Genomic DNA, 9,604 nt, shown 5'->3' with positions numbered 1-9,604 from the left:
CAGCGCGCGGCGCAGTCATGAAATTAGAATTAACTCTCACTCTCTTGCAGCATTAGAGGTGGAAGAGAAAGGGGCCTAGTGCGGCGAAGAGAAGGGCCTGCCTCTCTCAGTCAGTTCGCCTGCATAGCCAGTGGTAGAAGCACCATGCACCTCTGACTGCAGCCCCGTGGCTCAACTTCAACTCCACCCCCTTCAACACGCGTCTCGCTGCACCAAGGGTGAGTTTTTAAAAAAAATTAATTAATTTTTTTTTTTTTTAAAACTTGTGAGTATCGAAAGCAGACAAGTAAGAAAGAAAGAAAGTTCGGTGCCTTATCCGTCAATGCAGATGTTTGTGCAAAGTCATGCAGGTAGAAATTATCATTTTTTTTCTTCTTTGAAAGTGCCGACGGAAAAGTTCATGGCCTAGTTGTTGACCGCCAGGGGAGGAATGGTTCGAAACCGCGTTTTTTTCTTCCATCGTTTGAAATTTGGGTTGACGCCGCCGCCGCCGTCCGTATTTCTTTCACGCGAGCGAAACCTGCGCCGGCCTTGGCGCGTTTATTACTATTGCAAGCAATTAGCATTAGTCCCGCGGAAATCGAGACCGGCGACGCGGCTGCCAATTTAATTGATCGTGTGAAATATTGAGCGTGTGTGTTATACCACTGCAGCGGCTCTAGCCGATAAATTATGCACTCTGATTGCGACCGAGATCCTCCTTTCGAAGGAGAGAAGCAGAGACGCAGGTCATGCATCTCCAATTGCGGAATTTGCCTTTTACTTTGCCTCGGCGTGCGCGGTTGAAAGTTTGAAATGAAAAACAAGCAAATGAATATTGTGATTTCAATATTTTTTCGAATTAAAAATCAATTTCGTCTTATCAAATTTGTCTAACTGGAATTTAAAAAAAAACATCACAATTAATTTGTTTGTAAGTAAACATTTTTCTGTATTTTTTAATATTTCGCTGATATTTTGGTTTCATAAAATCATCTACAATTTACTTGCGTTATTGGAAAAGTGGTGGGGGCATAAAAATTCCTTTTTATTTATTTATTTATTATTATTTTTTTTTTGAGAATTTAAAACCCAAAGGAACCACTCGAAACGGAAAATAATTCAATTAGTAATTAAACTAATCACCTGTCTCGGAACGTAATTCCACGTAAAGGCGATTAGTCGAGCAATGACTGTTGTTAAAAATAACCATAAATATTCATTTTAAAATCCTACAAACTGTTCTCCAAATGAGTTAATAATAAAATAGGATAAAGATGAAAAATTCACAATAAAATTTACTTTTTGGCAGTGACCTTGCACCCTGTGCTCCTTTGCATATAAAAATAATTACCGCTGACGTTCATTTTCCGATGATTTGCAAATTCCTGCGCACACCAGAATCCACCAATTAGATGAATTGGGAGTCTTTAAAAAAGTTAATTACCGGCTGAATACATGATGGTGCTAAATATGCGTTAAAAATAGTAGAAATTTCCAGATAATCGCTGGCGATAAGCAGCGAATTCTGCGGAGTAACGCCAAATCGGCATAGCACGCCGCGCCACAACCAAAACATAATTTTCTCAAGCTTGACCTTATTACACATGGCGAGCCAGGCAAGTTAGTCTCACTTTTCACACACGGCTAACAACGCATAAGTGTATAATGCGAATGCACAATTTCCTGCCGTGTCCGATGCTTTGCCAGAGTTTCACCGCGAACACAAATCACCGTCGCCGCTTTTCATTCAAATACAATAATAACGCACCACTCACTATAGCCGGCGTGCAAAAGTCGTTTGTCGCGCCTCCGCGCAAAATTCGCTGCTCTCGTAATTCTCGGCCAAGAACGAGAGCGAGAGTTGGAGAACAGGCTAGGGCGTTGTTATTATTATTTTTTGTGTGCTTTTTACACCCGTGGGCAGGCCTGAAAGAAATGGAGAGAAATGGCCAGAGCGCGGCGCGACCCACTGGCACCACTAATTGTCAGCTATGTCAATTTCTGCCGAGTCCGTGAGAAAAAGCGGCAAAAACAAACAAGTGTGCAGAGAAAAAGCGAAATCATGAACGCGCTGCAGTGCGGGCGCCCCGGTGTGGGAACCTGCATTAAAAAGTGCAAAAGAAATCGCAGCTTTTGACATTTTGTGTTTTTTAATTCCCTCGAATTTTGCCTCACTTGCATAGTACAATTTGAATCATCTTTGGTTTCGTAAAATTAATGGCGCAACGCCGGCAGCCGTTTGAACGGTGATTTTGCGATTTGTGAGCACGATTGTGACCTTTCAAGCTGAGGTTTATAATCACTTTTATTTTCATTTGTGTGTCAGGATCTTCTCCTCATCAGTCTGACCGACTGCCCGCTGCTAAACGCACGCGGTTGCTAATTTTATTTGCCGTTTCTAATGTTTAACTCGCAGGTAAACAAACATTCTTGGTCTTTGTTGTTTCTCAACGTGAATCCTCGTGGGTGGCTCAAGCGTTGAACTGCGATTTATGTTACATGTTTTGTTCCACAAAAAATAAATTATTTAACACAAACCTCTGTCCAAGTTTTTGATAAAACATGCAATTAAAAAGAAGTCAGAATTTAATCAATTATATAAACCCCATTAAAGTTAGTAATGATCAAAATAATTTTTTCCCCTTAAATTTGGGATAAAAAAAAAATAATCCTATAATCCGTAAATAAATCTTACTGAGAATAATTATGAGGAAATTTTATTTGTCTGTTGTTGTTAAAAAAAACTAATACATTTTTTGACATTTTGAGAAGACGTATCTCCTCTCATGATAATTTAAAAAAGATTAAATATTTTATACTTCTTATGGATATCTTGATTCGATCTAATCAAAATTAATAAAGATTTGAAGTTGGGTGCTTCTAATTATTTTCATTTATGATTATACACAAGTCTAATTTTTAATCTGCAAGAAATTTAAGTTTCCAACATTGCTTCTCTTTAAAAAAAATCCATTCTTATTAAAATTAAATTTTTTCTTTTGATGAAGGATTTAACGATCGAGGATTGACTCATGGTGTTGGAATTTTAATTTGGGTTTTCTGGGTTTTTCCTCGACAGATTTATTGAGGTCTTTTATTCTTTTTTTATTTGAAAAAATCAACTAAAAAATAAATCCTTGAGGAAAAACCAAATTTTAATAGAAACATTTAAAATTTTTCCTTTGAAACAATCATGAATGAATATTATTTCCAGTGTTATATTTTAAACTTATCTCCTCTTTAGATATCTGAATGCAAGGAGTGTGTACAGAACAATTATTTAACAAATTTAAGGCATTGTGCGATTTTTTTTTTTAAATTCGGGTTATCTCAAGTAAATATAAGTCAAACTTCCCCTTCAACACTGCAAATAAGGCTTAGAGTTTTCTAAAATAACAGGCCGTTTGAGATAAATGCCCGTGTGTAAATTAATTTGCAAGATAAAAATCACCAGCATAATATACGCCATAGAAATGCTGGATGAACCCATTCCATGTTTGATTTTACGTGAAGAGAGAAATGAAAGCGGCAACAGGATGACGGAGAAAACGCACAAATACACACACATTGATGCCCGAGAGAAGAGTACGCGCGCATCAATTATTTGCTCCTCTCGCTTTCGGCACTATTAATACAACTTGATTGGCATTAAAAAGCCGTCGATCAGACTAATCGGATGCTACACACGCAATAAAAAAGTTCCCCTCAACCTTGACTAGTCGATAAAAACGCGCAGAGACCATCCGTCTGAATTCAAAAATATAAATGATCAAACCTTTTAAGCCGGACGCTTCATCAAATCGCCATAAAGATAATGAAAAAATTTGGTGATCTTGGTTTGTGAGTAAACAAAAGCAGCGGTGTCGTAACATCCTTGCTTGTTGGTCAGACCAAATTCCCTTTCAAGGAGCAGCAGCTCTAATTAAGATTCCTGGGGCCGGACGTAACGGTTCCTGCCGGGCATGCCGGGATTAATTGTTCGCTCGACGGTCCCGTTCGCTCTCTTGCCGTCAGCGCCTTCTTGATTACCATTTTCCAGCGCGGGTGATGTAATTGTCGTCACCGGCGAATTCTCGCGTGCTCCAAAGAAAGTGAAGCTGGGCCGCTTTCACTTATATTTACGCGTTACTCACTTGCCAGCCGGCCGAGCTCCGTTCTCGCGACCGAGGCGCCGGCGGCGCAGAGAAAGGCCCCTTTTTGCAAATCGCGCGCGGCACCACACATATATATTCTGTGTAAAGCTTGGTGTCGACGACGACGAGAGAGAAAGATTACGTGAGCACATCACCTGCTGCGGGCTCCAGACGCCCACGATCCGTGATTTCCGTCCACAATAAGTTTTAATTATTTTCGCCCTCGGCACCTCAAATCGCCTCGTTCCGACCTCATTTCAGAATCCATTGTGCTTTTCAAGTAATTTCAATTTAATGCAAATGAGAACTTCTGATTAACAATTATTATTAATACTTAAAATAAAATTATTCATGCAACACATCTTAATTGTAAATTCATACATTGTTCAGAAAAACGAACAATTACAAAATTCGTCACTGTATTTAAAAAATAGCCAAGTGAAATACAAAACTTTCAACCTATAATCAGTATTTTCTATATCATTCACTATATAGAATTTAAAATCTCAAATTAATTTTTAAATTAAAAAATGCTACTGAAAAAAATAGCTACGTATATTTTTCATTAATAAAAGTCGTGATTATTTTCGGTCATTCCATGGCCAAGCTGTTATTGCGTCTGCGAATTGGCTTCCTTCCGGCCATATATCGCATTTTCGCAGCAGCCGATATGTAGTGAAAGGAAGGAAGCGATTAAAGGAATAATTATTTAAAAATGTCGTTGGCACTGAAAAGCAAATTTCAATTGCAGAAGGGAAATTAAAGATGATGAATCAAGATGATTTCCTCGTCGCAATAGGTGTTCAAGATTTTGTACATTTTACCGCCTTTTCGCTGGTGAGAAGAAAGAGAACTCCAAGCGTGCGATAAAGTGCCATCATTCCGTGCATGACGAAACAATTTATTAATTCTCTCAGAGAACGGGATTACCAAATCGAATTTTGTGCATCCAGCTGCTGCACGACGGTTTCGTCACAGCTTATAAAAAGTTGATGTTGATTTAATGTCAAATGAGGTGAAAAAGTTCAACGCCTTTACACCGATGATAATTTGACCGAGAAAAAATAATCAAAGTAAATTCTCAGGGAAAAAAGAGAAAATGAACGTCTGCTTGCAAGGTTTTCGTCTTGTTTTGATAGGAATAATTTCCCCTCAATGATATAATCAAACTTATATCTTTATTTTGTGCTTCAAGGGAAGGCTCCTAATAGTCCTAATATCAAGAGTCACTTTTCACCTTTTATATCCACCCATAACAAAACATACGGGTCGTTCATTAGAACAACTCGAGGAAAGTTTCACTGCTGGAGTTATGTAAATACGACATTTCTCTTGGATTTACTGCCCGTTTTGGCCAACCGACGTAATCGTACAGTACGTTTTCAAGAATTATTCCCTTCTTGATATTACACACAGAAGAGCCTCTCGATGTTTGCAAACACAAGAGCCAAATGCCACGGCCGTAATTTGCCACACTTTATTGTTCAGCCCGAGGTTGATAAATTGAGCGTGTCATTTAATAATCATCTGCCGGCTGTAATTCTATTCACTAAAAAAAAAATATCAAATTCTGTCAAATGACTGAATTAGCTCTGTCGAGTGTCAAGGTGTGACAAATGTGAGAAGAAATCAACACAGCCGGGTTACATAATTCCCCGTTGTCTCAGCTGTTAACTTATAATTTCGCCGCGTTAGGCAAGGTCTATACCAAGTCGTGTGTCAATTTCCGTCTGCGTGATTCGCGTTGTGTCACCGTAAAAATCTTTTGTCTCATTTTATTAGATTTTTTGTTTTACCTAACATAGCCTGACCTAAAAGTGAACGCGAGTGTGAAGTGCAGTCATTTTATTTTTATATTTTATTTCTCTCATCAGATATAAAGCGTCGATTATCGAACACGCCAAATTAAGTGTGGGAACATCACGCAGCGCGAGTCTCTCGAAAACACTTCCTTGATCTCTGGTGCGCGTGCCCTTTGGCACCTGCTGCCTGCACCGGTCGTGCAAATCTTCTCATTAGAGCAAACTGCTTTTTTTCCTGTCGAGCCATTAGCAATTTTTTTGGCCTGTTACCAACCGACACTGCAGGTGTAGTGAATTTCGCACGGATTATTTGCACACATTTTCGCCCAAATTTGATTTTGATTCGAGTTCCGGATAAACATGAATGTGCCATTGAATGATTAATTGCCGGCGTGACTTTGATTTTTTTGTGCTTGTTGAGGTACCTCCCATAAAAGCAGGAAGTGAATATACATGCAAGACTTTTATATCTGATGGGAGATGCGCAGCTTGATGAGAGATTATTTCACAATATTTTCAAGTTTCTTTAAATTTTATTTGTGAAAAATTGTTAATTCTGGATGTAAAAAAAAATTAAATGGGTAACATTTTAAAATTAAGAGAATAAAACACTATGTAGATATTATTAAATTTTGTTATTATTATATTAGTATCATTTGTTTGTCCCTGAATAATATAGTATTCATTATTCGAAAACTTAGCCGCGCAATAATTTAGTGTTAACTAGTTAATAGTTTCTGAATTTATTTAAATTCAAATATTTTTCATTTCAGATTTTTTTATTTACAAATTTATTAAAAACAGCTGAAGTATGATTAATCAGTTCACATACAAAATTATTCCTGCATAAAGGTAATTTTTGCTAAAATATAATTTAATGCAGAAAATATTTAATAATTATAATTCTATTAAACTTGCAATACAAATAAAATATATTAGTAAATAAAAAGCAAAAATTGTAAAGTATTACATTTTTATTTTAAAGTTTTTTTAGTTTAAAAAAATTTCTCTGGTTTAAAATATTGAATAATAAGTTTAAATTTGATGAATTCATTGCTCTAAATCTACATTAATCCATTATTTTTTCACGTAATGTTAGATCAGGATGAATATCTGCATAAAATATAAAAGGCAATTAATTGAATTTTGATTGGCAAGGAAATATTCACGGCTGAACCACTTGGCAAGGGAAGAAGGATGGCTCTGTTGGTTGCTTTTTTTTATTACAGTGGCCGCTCCAATAAAAGTGCGTGTCCAAGATGAAAAGTAGCATTTTGCAGTTGGCCCTGGCAGGCAGCAATGAAAAGCAAAAGCGATGAGAAAGTGCGCGCGCGATTATTTTGGCTACCGTGCCAGAGCAAAGTTTCGTTTTCTCACAGAGCAAGGTTTCACGATTCACGGTCGTCTCATTATGGAAATCGTCGACTTCTGCATTCGGACAAACAATGAATTACGATTCCCATAACAAGTGTACGAGTTTGCTCCTGAGAGTTTCCGATTGCCCGCCATAATCATCGCAAGATCGTTTCCTGGTCCCGCGCGTTCAAATTTCCGGGGAATAATTTGCAACTGTTTTTCCTCGCGTTTCTTTTATTATTCACGAGACGTGACTCTTTGGTTGCTCAATATAATTTTATGACACATGATTGAAAGGAAATCACTAAATGGCTCAATTAAGGTGTCTCATGATAATTTTTATTTTCTGTAAAATGACACACGCAGTTTTTGTTTTTGATTCATGAGATTGCCGATTATTTCCTTTCTGCGGAGATATTTATGATTGGAAATCAAGGCGAGCGACTGAACGAAAATTCGTTCCCACAGGCATATCTCGCATTTCATGAAGAGCAATGAATCTTGTCTTGAAGCGCCTAATTGCAATTTATCGCTTTATTTTTCAATGTTGAGAAGAGCCGGCCGCTCAGTTTTAGACTATTTCATATTCTGCTGTTGAATTGTTGATTTATGTGCAATTTTGATAAACTTACAATGTAGTGAACTGAAATGAGATGTTTAGGCGACTATCAAATCGATTTACAAGCAGTTTTTGATTAATGTATGTATATTTGGAATTAAAATTGGAGAACTCCACGTCTTGTTCACCCTACTTAACTAAAGTGCAATATATAAATCAATAAATTTAAAAGTAATTTCAATAAATCTAGAAACTTTATCAAATCAGCCATGCTATCTCAATTTTCACAATTTAAAAAACAATTTCCCCCTGATCTCTGGTATTTTCTAGAATTTTGTCATAGATATTTAATTGTCCAAATACACTAGATATACATTTGTTCATGAATTAGAGATAAAAATCATTTAGAGTCCGGTATGCAATTTTTGGTGATCGTAGAATTTGTACAAGAGATTTGCTTGGTTTTTTAAGAACACTCAAAATTTCATTTCAAAGCTCCAAATATTTTTAGTTCACTTAAGTGAAATTAAAATTTAAAGAGGAGAATCTCAGTTTAAGAAGAACTGCAAAAACGTAAATCAAGCGCAAATTTTATCCTGTGCAAATATTTTCCTTCATTATTTATTTATTTATTTTTTATGGTAATAATTCTTATAAGCAAACACAGTATAGTTGTAAAACCCCCATAATTTGTTAAACAAAAAAATGTCTCCCTATCTTAAATTCTCTACAATCTTCAATTGCTCCTTGAGCCGCCAGTCAACCCCCTGCGCGCATTTTTGTCTTATGATCTTTGCAGAAATGATAGCTTGGAAACAAAAGCACATATTTGAGCTCTCGTTTATTGAAGCGTGCAACCCGCAGCGACCGTTTTCACACCGCAACAGATCAAATCAAGAACTCTCGCAGCACCCGTGGTTAACACCACATAATATCAGAGTGTGTATTATTTAAGTATCCACAGGTTAACAATGATAATTACCATCGTTACGCTGATGGAAGAAGAAAAAAATTCGCTTTCGGCTCGTTTTGAAGTTCTAACAAAACAAGCTAAAGAGTTAAAAGAGTCGTGCGCGCGGGTGGAACGACATAAATACTGCGCGGTAATGAGAAAGGTACATAGTACAGCCATAACTCATGCTGCATGTTTTCATTATGCAAACGGCGCAGAAATACGCAAACAAACAACAAAGCGGCTCAAATCACGAGCGCACGACGCCATGGGAAATTACGAATATTTTCCTCGGGTTCGTTTCATATCCAAGGTCGCAAATAACACACTTTGGCCCCCGAGAGATCAATGCGAAAATAACATAATACACTTTTTGCACCACAGAGATCTTGCAGGGAGAGGCGCATCATCAAAAACTGCAAGCACTGAAAAATTAAAAAAAATGTAAAAAAAATCAGATGCAAAAGTGAACTTTAAAAATTTGACATGCACTCTTTATAGTTAAGAAAGTCGACAAAGCTGTTAATTTTAGCTGCTACATTTTGTTGATACAAAATATTAGCACTGATTAAATTTTAAAATCCGTGACCCTTGCAACACAGTAACTGACAATATTGACCTTGGAAAATTATACAGAGCAACGAAGTTCCATGCAAATATCCCTGTCTCAATAATTGCAATTTTCTAGTTAAATTTTCATGATGAAAAATAAATCTAAAAATCCTGTTTAAGTGATGTGGTAATAAAAACATTTTATTTAATAATTAAAATATGTTGATGTTCATATGCGAATTTGAATTGCAGAGAAACTCAATAAGCC

At 36.7% G+C, this 9,604-nt stretch overlaps 1 protein-coding gene across 4 annotated transcripts in view; it reads left to right on the top strand.

The window, feature by feature from the left end:
• The first annotated feature begins 61 nt into the window (after positions 1 to 61).
• LOC132202640 (A disintegrin and metalloproteinase with thrombospondin motifs like) overlaps positions 62 to 9,604 on the top strand; it is a 35,291-nt gene continuing 25,748 nt past the window's right edge. For all 4 annotated transcript variants that reach the window (XM_059629666.1, XM_059629665.1, XM_059629661.1 and 1 more), the window contains exon 1: positions 62 to 218. The gene's annotated coding sequence lies outside the window, so the exon portion shown is untranslated. The remainder of the gene's footprint in view (positions 219 to 9,604) is intronic.

This window comes from Neocloeon triangulifer, unplaced genomic scaffold, assembly GCF_031216515.1.
Source record: "Neocloeon triangulifer isolate White Clay Creek 2 clone unplaced genomic scaffold, ASM3121651v1 ptg000015l, whole genome shotgun sequence".
In the NCBI taxonomy this organism is placed as follows: Eukaryota; Metazoa; Arthropoda; class Insecta; order Ephemeroptera; family Baetidae; genus Neocloeon; species Neocloeon triangulifer.
This window is presented reverse-complemented; position numbering and strand designations above follow the sequence as displayed.